Source organism: Gorilla gorilla, chromosome 2 (genome assembly GCF_029281585.2).
Source record: "Gorilla gorilla gorilla isolate KB3781 chromosome 2, NHGRI_mGorGor1-v2.1_pri, whole genome shotgun sequence".
NCBI classification, from domain to species: domain Eukaryota; kingdom Metazoa; phylum Chordata; class Mammalia; order Primates; family Hominidae; genus Gorilla; species Gorilla gorilla.
The window spans coordinates 51,276,280-51,293,372 of record NC_086017.1 but is presented as its reverse complement, the minus strand read 5'-3'; the positions used below and the strand labels follow the sequence as shown (position 1 = coordinate 51,293,372).

Here is a 17,093-nt window from a genome sequence, read left to right as displayed (position 1 = left end):
AGTAACTTTCATAGCCTTTTTTCTGGTGTAGGATACAGTCTAGGATTATGTATTTTGGTAGACATGTGTCTTTAATCTGGAATAGTCTTTCAGTCTTTGTCTTTCGTGATATTTTTGAAGATTATAGGCCAGGTATTTTGTAGCATCTCCCTGAGTTTGGGTCTGTTTGATGTTTCTTCACGATTAGATTTGTGAGTACTCTAGAAGTAAATTGGTCCTTCTCAATCCATCACATCCAGAGGCTTTTGGTGGCTGTTTGCCCCTTACTGGTAGTATTAATTTTGATCACTTGGTTTAATCAATGTGTAGTTAGTTATTATTTTGTAGTAGTTGCAAAATGGATATTTTCTCATCCCCAACATTTATAACTCCCAGCATTCCACTGTAAGGAAAAACTTTCCCTTCTGCTTCACTTATTTTATTTAAAAATGCATATATAGCTGACGTCTATTTGAAAGTACTTTTGAAAACCTATTCTCTTTCTACAGTAAATCTCTGCTGATTTTGAAGGCCACTATTCACAGTAGCTAGTGTTGAAGTTAATAAAGGATGGGGGTTCTGTTCACCTATCATCTTCTGGTTTGTCAGTCTGTGTTCACTTCTAGATCCTAATACCTTGAAGTGTCCTTTGGCAAGTGGAGGCTGTGGATGTTCCAGAGTCGTACTCAAAATGACTTGCACCAATTTGATAGGTAGACAGTTGCAGCGAGTGACCCAGCTGAACCTGTATGACAGGTGATGGGTGACAGAACTAGAAGGGAGATAAAGAGATTGACTCCTTCACTGCCGTATTGTGCTTTTGTATGGGTGTGACTCCCCCCAACCCCAAAACAAGATTTACTAATCTCAGCAGAGTCATTACCTGAATTGCAGGATTATGATGGTCTAGTTTAGTTCCCCAAGTGTGGGATGAATACTTCTGAGGAGAGTAGGTCTTGGAGATGGTACATCAGCCTAGCACTAGATGATGTGGAATCACGTAGTGAGGCAGTTATTTCATTTCCATTTTCTTTTGGTCTTTCTGGTTATTCAAGGCAAAAGCCTCAGTTGTTGTGTCTTTAACACCCCTCTAATCCTTCAGAATTTCCCTTTTTAACAGAGCAGGCCTCTCAAGCTCTCATCTTTTACAGTGGAGATGTTTCTTTAAAAAATTACTTTATGTAAAGAAAAAGGTGAGTCAATCTGAAGACAAGTACTAGAGACTATAATAATAGAAGTGATCTGTAGATACGGCAAAACTGTGAATATGGTAGAGAATGTCAGAAGCTTGGAAAATATTGGTCTGATATCTGATACGGTTAAATTTTATAGGGATCTATAGTCTCTTTGAAACTCAGGACCAGATTTTTTTTTCTGAAACTTAGAAATTTCAGATCTTTTTGGCATGGTACTTATACTGTATATTATATGATGCCCATAGGAGACACTCAGGCAATGACATCATAAGCACAGTAATATTTCTGTGGCAAAATGTATGAATATTTACACCAGGCAGGGGTAAATAAAGACCAAACATGGGCTCCTGTGAGTTCAGGATTTTGCTACCGTATGTGTTTTTGAACAAAACTTACGAAAAAAAGTTTGGATTTTCAGAGCTTTCTAGATTTTAGAATTGCAGATATTATGGAAATAAGTTATGTTATTTACTAAAACACTGATCAAATTAATCATACAGATTAATTGATAAGACCCCAACTTGGTCAAAATAACAGATTCTACCATCTTTTAGTTTGCTTTACTATTTAAAATGGCTTCTTTATAATATCTGACCTGCCTTATAGGGCCAGGTAGATTTTGTTTGTGGAAGAAAAGTTGAATCCAAGTGATTTTTACCTTTGTATGCAAAAACAGAAGTTGATGCTGGTGCTGCTCATCTATTTTCTTTTTATTGTGGTAAAATATATATAGCATAAAATTTATCACTAGAATTATTTTTAAGTATTAAAAATAATTAAGTGGCATTAAGCATATTCACATTGTTGTGCAACCATCACTATTATCCATCTCCACAACTTTTTCATCTTCCCAAACTGAAACTCTGTGCCTATTAAACAATAACTTCCCACTCCTCCTTCTCCCAGTGCCTGATAACCATCATTCGACTTTCTGTTTCTATGAATTTGACTACTCTAGGTACCTCGTACGAGTGGAATTATACAATATTTGTCCTTTTATGTCTGGCTTGTTTCACTTGGTATGTGGCTTCAAGGTTAATTCATGATGTAGCACGTGCTAGAATTTCCTCCATTTTTAGGGCTGACTAATAATCCATTGTATGTGTATACCACATTTTAAAAATGTATTATCCATTGATGGACATTTGTGTTGTTCCACCTTTTCTGTCCCATTTATTGATTTTTTTAAACTTATCTCTGTTATTATCAGGATTGGCTCATGAATTTTTCAGTGAGTTACAATCCACGGCTGCCCCAGATTTGGCTAATGGGAATGGCTTTTGGATGTCTGCTATGTCATTTGACATTCTCCATCTTTTTTTTTTTTTTTTTTTTTTGGAGTGCTTTCAATCGTAATGTGATATTCCAGGCTCATGTTGTATTACTGCTGCAGCCTTGGAATCAGGCATTTCTCCAAGAAACTGTGGAGCCTTTCTGTGTGGTAATTAGGAAGTAAGATGCAAAAATGTTCTGCATTGGGATCACAACAACTGTTTGCTTAGCAACAATAACAGAAATAGCCTGGACAGTCCCAAGAGTTAAAATACACTGTTTTCTACCCTCTTCTGGAGGGTACCTGTGAAGGTCACTCTAACTCTTTGATGTCTCTTCTTTAGTTGTTCAAGAATGCCCATAATGTTTACAGGCCTGCCATCTGTGATAAATGCCTCAAAATCTTCTGAAAGCTTTCTGATTTACCCTGGGTCAGTCAGTGTTGGGCCAAGTCATATAAAACATACAATCAGAGATTCTAGGGGCCCCAGTCAACTCAGTTGTGGCCTTGAACTTGCCCATCCTGAAGCTCAGTTCTAATTAAATGGAATACAGATGGCCTCCAATTTGCCATGGTTCAGATTTGGATTTCTCAACTTTGCACTGGTGCAAAACTGATGCTCATTTAGCAGAAAGTATATTTCAAGTACCCATACGACCATTCTATTTTTCACTTCCAATATGATCTTCAATAAATTACGTGAGATATTAAATATTACAAAACAGGCTTTGTATGAGATGATTTTGCTCAATTGTAGGCTAATGTAAGTGTTCTGAGTACATTTAAGGTATGCTGGGCCATGATGTTTGGCAGGTTAGGTGTACTAAATGCATTTTCGACTTACATTATGATGGGTTTATTGGGAAGTAACCACATCTGTACTGAGGCTAGTACACTTGGAGAGAAATAGCAGCAGGTTACCCAAAGAGGAGTGTGGTACTACCTGTCTCATGCTTCTGGACTGATTTAGTCCGTCTTCCTCTTTGTTCTTCTGCTCTCTGTTTTTAATTCTCTGGCAGCCATTGTTTTGTAATTGTTGGCCTACTTTCTGTTCTTATCTTTACATTACCCTTGTTCCTGGGTAGTAATGTGGTCGGTCTTGTTATTTGTTGTTGTCTTCAGAATGTGATGGTGTCTGACGTGTAAAAGTTGTTCATCAGTTGTTGGTTACTACTGTGTGGTAGTCTCTGTGTTAGAATTTTTGGTGCATTAAGCTCCTTTAATCTTGACAGCATCCCTGGAGATCAGCTCCAGTGATTGTTCCCAGATTATTACCATTTTATAGGTTATAAACTAAGGCTCAAGGAGCTTAAATAATGTTCCAAAGACCACCAACTAGGAAATGGTAGAGCTGGTATCAAGCCCAGGTTGGATTGCTCCAGCCCATCCTCCTTCGAAGTAGCTGGCTCCAGGCTGCTGCTTTGCCAAGGACTGATCTGAGTTCTGCAGGCATTTGTCAGGCAGAATTGGACTGAACTTTGATCCAGACAGGACCTGAGAGATTCATTCTTTTATTCATAGAAAAACAAGTAATAGATAGAGTTATGACTATGTGCAAAGCACTGCACTAGGGATAATGAAACAGTAAGACATGATCTTGCTGCTCCCTGCCCTCAGGGATCTCTAGCCAGAGAGACATGGAAGCAACCAGCTTCATTACAAAGCAAAATCCAATCAGTGCTATGGTGGAGAAGCCAAGAAAGTTCTGACGGAACAGTCATTTTGGGGAGGAAGTTGGCAAGACATGATGTTTAAAGTGAGTATGGAAGAATGTGTTGGTATTCTACACACTGAGCAGGAAGAAGCACATCCTGAGCAAAGACCCAGAAATCCATGGAGCCAGAATGGGAAGACATAAGACATGGGCCAGGAAAAGCCAGAGCTTTACTAAACATGAGCTTTAGGAGCATTTAGAGTTTAAACATTGTTGATGGAATTAAGGAATTCTGGTCTCTGAAACAAAAGGCTGCTGGCAGCATCTTAATTGAATTAGTTTTCCTTACTGTGGAATAAAACTTTACCATAGTAGCTATCACAGAATAGGTATGTAGTATTTACTGAGCTGAATAAGGAATGTTCATAAAATACAGCGGTTTTGTTATTGGCAGTTCATTTGTGGTCTTCAGTCCATATTGGGAGCTCGTGTTAGTACTTTGCAGACACATATAGGTCAGACTGAGAAGGACCATAAAAGACATCTAGTTATCCCATAGTCTGAAGCTTCAGTCTTCTCCACGCAGCCCTGCCAAGTTTCTGAAGACTGCATGAGATTGGATATGCATATGGTTAGAGGACAGGAGCTTGAGTGATATAAGGAACACGAGCAGAAGTTTCCTGTGACTCTGGGGAGACCCAACTCTCAGGCTTGGCTCACTGGAGCAGAAGAATCAGATTCCATAGAGAAACAGAGGCAATCTAGATTTATTACCTGGTGCCAGTAATTGGATTAAGGAGGCCTGACAAATGCATTTTCTTGACCGTAAGAAGTTAAGGAGGAAAAGACAAGCTCTCTGAGGACCTAATCAGAGGATATTCCTTAAGTACACACTCCCACCAGGAGCACATCTAAAAAGAAGAGTATTCTAAGCTGGTGGGGTCATCTCTTTTAAAGCCCTGATGGAAGAGTAGCCTCCTGTGCCCAAAGCTGAGCGAGCCTGGGTGGATTCAGAGAGGGCAAGCCCAAGATATGTTTGACCCCATAATTTACAGGTAATGAGCATGTCAGTGACTGGTAAACCATGGTTGTTAGAGAATCATCTTGGGGAATAATGTAGCAGATCCCTCCCTATGAATCACAGAAAGGGCCCTGGATTCTTGACATTTCTGTTTAAAGTCCCAATCCTGTGACAATTACTTTCTAAAACTACAATTTTCACTAACAAAGAAATAGGATGTTTAATTTCTACTAATGGAGATGGGATGTGTTTTGCCTCTAGGGTGCTCTTTCTTATTTAGTCTGTATTTAGAACATCCAGAGAATGTTGAAGAAACCTAACAATTTAATTATCTGCTGTAATTTAACAGGAAGTTGGGAGGTTTTATAATTATACTTCCTGCTTTAGCTTTAAAAATGTGATGGAAATCCTTCAAGTGTCTCCCAAGTTTACCTTTCCCTTAAACTGGATATCAATGGGAGTTTTCCCAGGGCAATGATTGTAGATTAGCTACTTGTCTCTTAATTAAAGCTAGCTTACTCCAACACTCAAAATATTGACTACACATGAACCACCACAAATTTGTTCTGTGCCTAAAATTGGCTTAAATATATGCTATCGACTACTCTCTGAAAGCAGAAAAATAGTCCATGGAAGGGTGACTATAATATGCTGATGTTACTAACTCCCTGTCACCTTCTCACCCATCTACCTGGTGCAGCAGAGGTGGAAGGAATGTGATTTGCAATAACTCTCTGAAGATGAATAGTATTAAGGACTTGTTACAAATATCTATTCCATGAAGAATCTTTACCCTGTGGTCTTCAGAAAGTCTTGCTGTGCTCACCATCATTTTCCTTCTGAATTCTCTTATAGGTATCGGCCCTTCTCATTCCACATGAGAACAGACATGTTCTGTTGCTGAAAATGAGTGTAATATAGCATTTCTTTATGTACAGAGTCATTAAAGAGACCAGATGAGGAAACCAGGAATTCTGCAGCCATTCTTTTAATATTTTAGTACCAGGTTGGGTTGTAGAACTTAGAATCAGAAGAGGCACTCTTTCTACTAGATAGAAAAGTAAAGAAATATTCCTTGAGGTATAATAAAAAGGTAAAATTATACCTCTCTCCCTCCTGTCTTGTTTTTCTTGGGGTTAAGACCTTCTATTCTTGACTTGTATTCTTAAAGGAAAACAGAATGGGGATTGATGTAAAACCAGTAAAATTTCTAAGAGAAACACTGTGTACCCAAATGAGTTAAAAGTAAATTTAATCAATTTTATATGCAATCTGGTTTTTTAGAAGATTTCCTAAAACCATGAGAGGATGCTCTTAAGCGTTTCTGAAAGAGATCTTTTCTTGAATCTATACACACTCATTTGTAGTTCCACTGGATAAGCATTCTCTGCCACTGATTGCCATAGGGTTTGCAAGTTAATTTGGGAACTCTTTGAATGATTTTGTTGTATCTGTCCAACAAAGAAAAGAAACATGAATGGACCTGAACGATAAATATGTTAAATGAAATAAGCCAGGCACAGAAAGATAAACACTGCATGTTCTCACTCATATGTGGAAGCTTAAAAAAGTTGCTCTCATAGAAGTAAAAAGTAAAACAGAGGGTTCTAGAGGCTGGGAAGGGAAGGGGGATGGGAGGAAGGATAGGGAGAGATTTGTTAAAAGATACAAAATGAACTCAGCTCTGCACCAAGTGGACCTAATAGACATCTACAGAGCTCTCCACCCCAAATCAACAGAATATACATTCTTCTCAGCACCACACCGCACCTATTCCAAAACTGACTACATAGTTGGAAGTAAAGCACTCCTCAGCAAATGTAAAAGAACAGAAATTATAACAAACTGTCTCTCAGACCACAGTGAAATCAAACTAGAACTCAGGATTAAGAAACTCACTCAAAATCGCTCAACTACATGGAAACTGAACAACCTGCTCCTGAATGACTACTGGGTACATAACAAAATGAAGATGTTCTTTGAAACCAACGAGAACAAAGACACAACATACCAGAATCTCTGGGACACATTCAAAGCAGTGTGTAGACACATTCAAAGCACTAAATGCCAATAAGAGCAGGAAAGATCCAAAATTGACACCCTAACATCACAGTTAAAAGAACTAGAAAAGCAAGAGCAAGCACATTCAAAAGCTAGCAGAAGGCAAGAAATAACTAAGATCAGAGCAGAACTGAAGGAAATACAGACACAAAAAACCCTTCAAAAAATCAGTGAATCCAGGAGCTGGTTTTTGAAAAGATCAACAAAATTGATAGACTGCTAGCAAGACTAATAAAGAAGAAAAGAGAGAAGAATCAAATAGACGCAATAAAAAATGACAAAGGAGATATCACCACCAATCCCACAGAAATACAAACTACAATCAGAGAATACTATAAACACCTCTACGCAAATAAACTAGAAAATCTAGAAGAAATGGATGAATTCCTCGACACATACACCTCCCAAGACTAAACCAGGAAGAAGTTGAATCTCTGAAAAGACCAATAACAGGATCTGAAATTTAGGCAATAGTTAATAGCTTACCAACCAAAAAAGTCCAGGACCAGATGGATTCACAGCCGAATTCTACCAGAGGTACAAGGAGGAGCTGGTACCATTCCTTCTGAAACTATTCCAATTAATAGAAAAGGAGGGAATCCTCCCTAACGCATTTTATGAGGCCAGCATCATCCTGATACCAAAGCCTGGCAGAGACACAACAAAAAAAGAGAATTTTAGACCAGTATCCCTGATGAACATCGATGCAAAAATCCTCAATAAAATACTGGCAAACCGAATCCGGCAGCACATCAAGAAGCTTATCCACCATGATCAAGTGGGCTTCATCCCTGAGATGCAAGGCTGGTTCAACATACGCAAATCAATAAACATAATCCAGCATATAAACAGAACCAAAGACAAAAACCACATGATTATCTCAATAGATGCAGAAAAGGCCTTTGACAGAATTCAACAACCTTCATGCTAATAACTCTCAGTAAATTAGGTATTGATGGGACGTATGTCAAAATAATAAGAGCTATCTATGACAAACCCACAGCCAATATCATACTGAATGGGCAAAAACTGGAAGCATTCCCTTTGAAAACTGGCACAAGACAGGGATGCCCTCTCTCACCACTCCTATTCAACATAGTGTTGGAAGTTCTGGCCAGGGCAATCAGGCAGGAGAAGGAAATAAAGGGCATTCAATTAGGAAAACAGGAAGTCAAATTGTCCCTGTTTGCAGATGACATGATTGTATATCTAGAGAACCCCATCGTCTCAGCCCAAAATCTCCTCAAGCTGATAGGCAACTTCAGCAAAGTGTCAGGATACAAAATCAATGTACAAAAATCTCAAGCATTCTTATACACCAATAACAGACAAACAGAGAGCCAATTCATGAGTGAACTCCCATTCACAATTGCTTCAAAGAGAATAAAATACCTAGGAATCCAAATTACAAGGGATGTGAAGGACCTCTTCAAGGAGAACTACAAACCACTGCTCAATGGAATAAAAGAGGATACAAACAAATGGAAGAACATTCCATGCTCATGGGTAGGAAGAATCAATATCGTGAAAATGGCCATACTGCCCAAGGTGATTTATAGATTCAGTGCCATCCCCATCAAGCTACCAATGACTTTCTTCACAGAATTGGAAAAAACTACTTTAAAGTTCATATGGAACCAAAAAAGAGCCTGTATAGCCAAGTCAATCCTAAGCCAAAAGAACAAAGCTGGAGGGATCATGCTACCTGACTTCAAACTATACTACAAGGCTACAGTAACCAAAACAGCATGGTACTGGTACCAAAACAGAGATATAGATCAATGGAACAGAACAGAGCCCTCAGAAATAATGCCGCATGTCTACAACTATCTGATCTTTGACAAACCAGACAAAAACAAGCAATGGGGAAAGGATTCCCTATTTAACAAATGGTGCTGGGAAAACTGGCTAGCCATATGTAGAAAGCTGAAACTGGATCCCTTCCTTACACCTTACACAAAAATTAATTCAAGATGGATTAAAGACTTAAATGTTAGACCTAAAACCATAAAAACCCTAGAAGAAAACCTAGGCAGTACCATTCAGGACATAGGCATGGGCAAGGACTTATGTCTAAAACACCAAAAGCAATGGCAACAAAAGCCAAAATTGACAAATGGGATCTCATTAAACTAAAGAGCTTCTGCACAGCAAAAGAAACGACCATCAGAGTGAAAAGGCAACCTACAAAATGGGAGAAAATTTTTGCAACCTACTCATCTGACAAAGGGCTAATATCCAGAATCTACAAAGAACTCAAACAAATTTACAAGAAAAAAGTAAACAACCCCATCAACAAGTGGGTGAAGGATATGAACAGACACTTCTCAAAAGAAGACATTTATGCATCCAAAAGACACATGAAAAAATGCTCATCATCACTGGCCATCAGAGAAATGCAAATCAAAACCACAATGAGATACCATCTCACACCAGTTAGAATGGCGATCATTAAAAAGTCAGGAAACAACAGGTGCTGGAGAGGATGTGGAGAAATAGGAACACTTTTACACTGTTGGTGGGACTGTAAACTAGTTCAACCATTGTGGAAGTCAGTGTGGCGATTCCTCAGGGATCTAGAACTAGAAATACCATTTGACCCAGCCATCCCATTACTGGGTATATACCCAAAGGATTATAAATCATGCTGCTATGAAGACACATGCACACGTATGTTTGTTGCGGCACTATTCACAATAGCAAAGACTTGGAACCAACCCAAATGTCCAACAATGATAGACTGGATTAAGAAAATGTGGCACATATACACCATGGAATACTATGCAGCCCTAAAAAATGATGAGTTCATGTCTTTTGTAGGGACATGGATGAAGCTGGAAACCATCATTCTCAGCAAACTATCACAAGGACAAAAACCAAACACTGCATATTCTCACTCATAGGTGTGAATTGAACAGTGAGATCACGTGGACACAGGAAGGGGAACATCACACACCTGGGCCTGTTGTGGAGTGGGGGGAGTAGGGGGGGATAGCATTAGGAGATATACCTAATGTTAAAGGATGAGTTGATGGGTGCAGCACACCAACATGGCACATGTATACATATGTAACTATCCTGCACATTGTGCACATGTACCCTAAAACTTAAAGTATAATGATAAAAAAAAGAAAAAAAAAGATTCAAAATTACAGCTAAATAAGAGGAATAAGTCCTAGCATTCTATACCATTGTAGGATGACTATAGTTAATAATAAAATAGTTTCAAAGAGTTATAGGTAGCTAGAGCTAGAGAAAGATATTGAACATTTTCAACACAAAGAAATGATAAATGTTTTAAATGATAGATATCTTAATTACCCTGATCTGACCACTATACATTATATGTATCGAAACCTTACTGTGTACCCCATGAATTTATACAGTAATTATTTGCCAATTTTTTTTAAAGTCTATCAAAAAAAAGAAATATACTGCCTAAAATTTTTACATAATTCCCTGAAGAGATATTCCTGAGATTTTGAGCAAGACGGATTCAGAAAATGGCTAGTGGAACAGAGTCATTTATAGCCAGTCCTTCTCAGGACTCAGACCTCAGTGTTACTATTGATAAAATGATAGTCCACCTCAAGAGCCTTGAGGAAATATATAGATCTTTACCATAGGTATCGACAAGATCACATGTCACAGGAGTGACAGAGAAAGCTTTCTTAAGATCCATCTGAACATGTCTCATTTCCCCACACATCAGCTCTGTACTTTCATCCTTGCTTGGGGTCTCCTCCTAGTATCTGCAGTTTGATTCCATATAAGGATGTATGATCCAGAACCATTGCAAGAGGCATTTAATAGGAAAAATCAACCAGGTCTGGTGACTAATTGAGTATAGGTCTCTGAGGCAGGGGAATGTGAACTAAGTTTGGCTCTAGATTTATGGACCACAAATGGAACACGAAGGGTCAACAAAAGTTTTAGGTGGTTCTGGGTTCTCTGGTTTGGCTGTGGCTCCAATTCTCCCTCTGTTCTTATACTCAAGTGATTCAAACATTTCTTTCCTGCCTGACTTTTGAGAAAACTGGAGTTTGTGGACCCCACTTCATAAGAATTCCTAATCCAAATACCTGGAATATTATTAGTACCTTCAGTAGAAGTAGAGAAAAACCCATTTAATATGATAAGTTTAATTTTACACATGTTCAGTTAAAAATGACAACACCTTGAAAAAGTGATCTGGTGTTTGAAAATTAGGGTGGGTGAATGTGAAAGCAGGCCACAAAATGAAATGCAAAATTAGACTCTAGTTGTAAAAAAAAGGAATATGTATATATAAGAGTTATCAATATTGAGATAATAGCTAAATCCACAAGAGTGGAGTCATTAATTTGTTCAGCAATAGTATATTGAGCATCTGTTATGAGCCAAACATGGAAGTGCTGAAGATATAATACATGAAGAACAAGACAGGCAAGCCCTCTGCTCTCATGAAGTTTATGATCTGAATGGCTGAATACAGTATATTTCTTCCCAGAAATAGTATAAAGGATAATAATAAGCATCCAGGCTTGCGATTTGGAAAATATTGTCAGTTAAGGAGGTTGAAAAGTTTCATGTGTGTTTTAAAGACAAAACAATGTGAAAGTCAGCTTAGTGGAACAGAAAGACTGTGGCCTAGGAGCCCAAAGCCCTGGGTTCCAATCTCAGCTCTCCAGTCAACTACTTGTACTGCCATAGACAAGACACAACCTCTCTAAGTTTCACTGCTGACAAAGCAAGCAAGTTGATTGAGATTTGTGTTTTTCCAACTACACATCATGATCCACTGAAAGCGATTTAAAGTTTCACAGTGTAGCATTTGTTATTGAAATAAAAATGAAATAGAACAGAATAACAAATCTTAGTGTATTGTTCATAGGATATTGCTTTGTGAAACTTTTTTTTCCCATTTTCTGCATCTGTTTGCACATGTGGCTGTGCATACCAAGTTGTGATATGATTTTTCTTTTTAATTTTAGAGACATAATTTCACTCTGTTGCCCATGCTAGTTGCCTTCCCTTCCTATTTTTTTCTCCAATCTGTCATTTGTAGCCCCTGTGCAGCATAATTTTCCTTCTGTTTTCATTTCTTTTCTCAAGAGATTCAGCTCCCCTACTCCCTTCCTGTAATCCTAGCACATAAAATTTGTTCCCTACTCTCTCTATATTGTCTTCTGCTCTTTCAAGTTTCTGTTGCCATTGATGATAGTTTTACTCTTCTTATTATAAAAAATCTCAAAATTCAAGAAAAGTTGAAAGAATCATAGGACGGGCACCTGTGTAATCAAGAATTATTGTTTTACCATATTTCTGTTGTATGTATGTGTTTTCTAAATCATATGAAAGTGAAGACATCATGACACTTGATCTCTAACCATAATACCATTATCACAACTAAGAAAATTAACAATTTCATATCATTAATATCTACTTAATACTTTTTTTTTTTTGAGACAAGGTCTCTCTTTTGTTCAGGCAGGAATGCAGTGGTGCCCTCATGGGGACTGCAGCATTGACCTCAGGGACTCAATTGATTATCTCACCTCAGCCTTCCGAGTAGCTGGGACTACAGGCATGCACCAGCATGCCCAGCTAATTTTCTTTTTAAAAAAATAAAAGCTGGGTGCAGTGGCTCACGCCTGTAATCCCAGTACTTTGGGAGGCCGAGGTGGGCGGATCACCTGAGGTCAGGGGTTCGAGACCAACCTGGCTAACATGGTGAAACCCCATCTCTACTGAAAATACAGAAATTAGCCAGGTGTGATGGTGGGTGCCTGTACTCCCAGCTACTCAGGAGGCCGAGGCAGGAGAATCGCTTGTACCTGGGAGGCAGAGGTTGCAGTGAGCCGAGATCATACCACTGCACTCCAGCCTGGGTGATAGAACGAGACTCTGTCTCGAAAAAATATATATATAGACAGACTCTACAAGCCATACCACCCTGAACGCACCCGATCTCATCTGATCTCGGAAAAATAGAAACGGGATTTTGCTATATTGCCCAGGGTGGTCTTGAACTGGGCTCAAGTGATCGCCTGCCTCAGCCTCCCAAAATGCTGGTATTATTAGTTGTCAAAAAATGACTATTATAGTCTTTTTTTTTTTAAGTCACATTCCAACCAAGGCTCACATACTGAATTTATTGTTTCCTTGTCTCTTTTAATCTAGAAGAATGTTTTTTTTTTCCTTATGAAATTGACTTTTTGAAAAGCTTGAGTCACTTGTCTTATGGAATATCCCATACTCTGGCGTAGAATGATTGTTTCCTCATGATATTTTGGGTCAGAATGTCCCATTGATAGTGGCCCCTTATACTGTATCATGTTAAGAAGCATGTGATGTCAGTCATCTCCATTTTTAGTGATGCTAAGTTTAATTGCTTGGTTAAGAGGGCATCTGACATGTCTCCATTATGCAGGTGTGTGTTTCCCTTGCAATCACTAAGGCATGCTTGGAGAGATACATGGAACTCTGTGAATATTCCTATTTCCCACATTTACTTTTTAAAGTAAAGGGTAAAAACTATAAAATTTTGATAATATTTATGGAACAAAGTGGTTAATTTTAATGCCTGAGGGGAAATATTTAAAATGTGGAAAGGACCAATCTACTATTCTTGGTAACAGATATAATAACTCTCAAAAAGGGAGAAGAGTTGCTGAGAATACTGCTTCCTTCTCTGATATTAATTCATTGAGAATCTGCCCAGTATAAGTTGTAAGTAAAAAGCTAAGAGTCCCTGGTGCTTTGCATTCTGCAGCCTCTTGAGAACCAAGGGGAGTGGTGGGAGAAACACAAAAGAAAGCTTACTGTGAGGGATCATTTATTTATTCAATCCCTGAATATTTCCATTTAAAGGGAATTATTATCTGGTTCTAATAATAGTAATTGTAAGTTCCTGTGGCGTTTTCCTGATGCTTAGTAATCATTTTGACCATCACCAACTTCACCGTGCAGCTTTTGCTGTGCAGAATGCTACAGGTTCCTTTGGTAATTTGGGATGTCTTTAAGGTCATGCTCTTAACAAAACCAGTCTCAGAACAATGAGCATTTAAAGCATGTTGAGTATTAGAATGAATATGTTTGAAAAATACTTCCAGGCCAGGCGTGGTGGCTCATGCCTGTAATCCTAGCACTTTGGGAGGCCGAGGCGGGTGGATCACGTGAGGTCAGGAGTTCGAGACCAACCTGGCCAACATGGTGAAAACCTGTCTCCACTTAAAATATAAAAATTAGCCAGGCGTAGTGGCAGGCGCCTGTAATCCTAGCTACTCGGGAGGCTGAGGCAGGAGAATCGCTTGAACCAAGGAGGCGGAGGTTGCAGTGACCTGAGATCGTGCCATTGCACTCCAGCCTGGGCGACAATGTGAACTCTGTCTCAGAAAAAAAAGAAAACAAGAAAAAAAGAAAAAGAAAAAGAAAAATACCTCCTTGTGGTTATAAACAGCAATGGCAATTTTTTAAGGGGCCTTCTCTTATGAAAGCCTACACTAAATGTTTTTAAATTTTGTTTTTTAAATAATTTAACTACAATTTTTCTTTAATCTATATTAATTTTAAGAAATGAATTCCATTAATTGAAATAAACAATAACAAATATCCACATTATGTTCGTAGGAATATATCTCTTTCCTTAGCAAGATTGTTTCCAAGTAGATAGGCTATATATAAAGCAAATAACCAGAGTTTGGTGTCAGGTTTTAAGTAATCACAGAAAAATATAAAGATAAAGGGAATAGTTCAGTTGATATTTACAATATTTATCCAAGAGAGTATTTTAAGTTCAAGCTGTTAGATAAGTTGAATTGAAACATTATCATGTAAAGTATGACCTCTTGTTTTTTTTGTAAACTAGTATCTTGAATTCAGTCGACAGAACTATTCAACAAGGTTTAGGTATATTATTTTATAACACAGGAGTTTCTTTTTGTTCTAGAATAAGTGATATTAGAAAACTAACCACTTAATATAGATTCATTTAAACTGGCAATCTAACAATTATGGTAAATAATGACAAAAGGTTTCATTGGGATTTAATCTTAAAATATGAAACTAACATTTATCAAAGTGAATTTATTTTGTCTTTTAACAATATTATGAAGTCATTCTAATGAGTTATTCAGCATTTTTCAGTACCACACAGAAAAAGTCCTCAGTAAGACAGAGTGACCATTCACTCAACAAGTAAATATTGAGTGCCTGCTCTGTGGCACACATGGTTCTCCATGTTGGGGATACAGCAGGGAACAAGACAGACAGAAAACCCTGCTCTAATGGAGCTTACTAAGAGAGTGACATGATAGCCACATCTATTAAGTAAACTATGTGGTATTTTACATAGGGAAAGCACTAAGAAGAAAAATATAGAGAGAAAGGAAGAGAGGAAAGACAACAGGCTATTTGCAGCTTTTGATAATGTGACTAGGGAAGGCCTCTCTGAGATGACATCTGAGTGAAGACTGAAAGAAGTAGAGAAAGCAGCCAGGGAGTGTTTAGAGCGGGGAAATAGCAAGTGCTAAGGCCACAAGGCAGGTATATTCATGGTATGTTCTAGGGACTATAAGGAAGCCCCTGTGTCCAGAGCAAATTGAGCAAGAAGGAGACACATAGGATGTGAGGGAGACAACAGGGAAGGGTGTCGTGGAGGAAAGAGGTTACAAAGGCCCTGTAAACCCTTGTAAACACTGGCCTTTATCCCCAGTGAAGTGGAAACCTTTGGAGGGTTTTGAGCCGAAGGGAGAGACAATCTGGCTGTTGCATTGAGAGTAGTCATTGAAGAGGGTGAAGGATAAGAGATACATGTCGGGGTTGCTATATCAGGAGAGTCCTGATCATGACTTGGAGGGGGTAAAAAATGGTTATATTTTGGATATATCTGGAAAGCAGAACCAACAGAATTTCCTGACAGATTAGTTGGAGACTATGAAAGAAGTAGTCAAAGATGATTCCAATTTTGGCCCAAGACAACACTGAGATGGCTAAAACTGCAGGAGGAGCTGATTTGAGGGCAGAGAGAAAACCAGGAGCTCAGTTTTGAACATTTTACGTTTAAGATGCCTGTTGAACATCCATCTGGAAATGGCAAGCTGGCAGTTGGCTCTATAGTCCTGGAATTCCAACAGAAAGAGGTCTGGACTAAAGCAGAATGGTATCAGAATGTGGAATGCTTGAATGTGGATTCCGGAGGGTTGCCAGTTAATGGTAGTGACCAGGTATAGGTTAAAACGAGGAGAGTGAATCAAGTGTGGAGGATGACAAGATCACTGGAGGGAAAGCCAAAGAAATGAGTAGTTTTGGAAGGACCCTCTCTATGGACTTTGAAATGACCAAGCGCTTGATAAAGGTGGTGTTGAAGACACTGACAGTGAGCTGGGGAATGGGAGTGTGAGTGACCTGATAACCCACAGATAACTGCCACGGGTAAGAGTAGAAGGTGTTCTCTGGTGGCATAAGATTTAAAGCTGGGGGCAGAGGGGCAGGGGATGCATGGAGGAAGGGTGGAGAATGGCCAGGAAGCAGCAGTGAGAACCAAGGAGCCTTCTCCAGGCCCAGCAACTCAGGGGCATGAGACACATGCAAGAGGAGCATATCGCGAGGGAAAAGCCCAGTTTCAGTTACAGCAAAGAAAGTGAATGGCGCATCCTGGAAAGAGACTGAGGATAAAGGAAGTCTTGCTGGTGACTCTGTCCAAAGGGCACAGTGAATAGAAGGGATTCAAGAGGATGGGTAAAGATAAGAATCAGAATATAGGATGTACAGAGCCTCATAGAGATGAGAGCCCAGGGGAAAAAGGCTGACCTGGGGGGCCCGGGCTTTACATGGTGACCTATATAAACTTGGACACAATGAGGAATGAGGTTGGCCTTGACTGTCCCAGGCCAACTGGATGGGTGAGGCCGTGAGTGAGCTGTAGGG

At 38.9% G+C, this 17,093-nt stretch overlaps 1 protein-coding gene across 10 annotated transcripts in view; it reads left to right on the top strand.

Moving 5' to 3' along the window:
- The window catches only part of ULK4 (unc-51 like kinase 4), a 715,846-nt gene that overhangs the window by 569,553 nt on the left and 129,200 nt on the right, over positions 1–17,093 (top strand). The gene's annotated exons all lie outside the window — the stretch shown is intronic.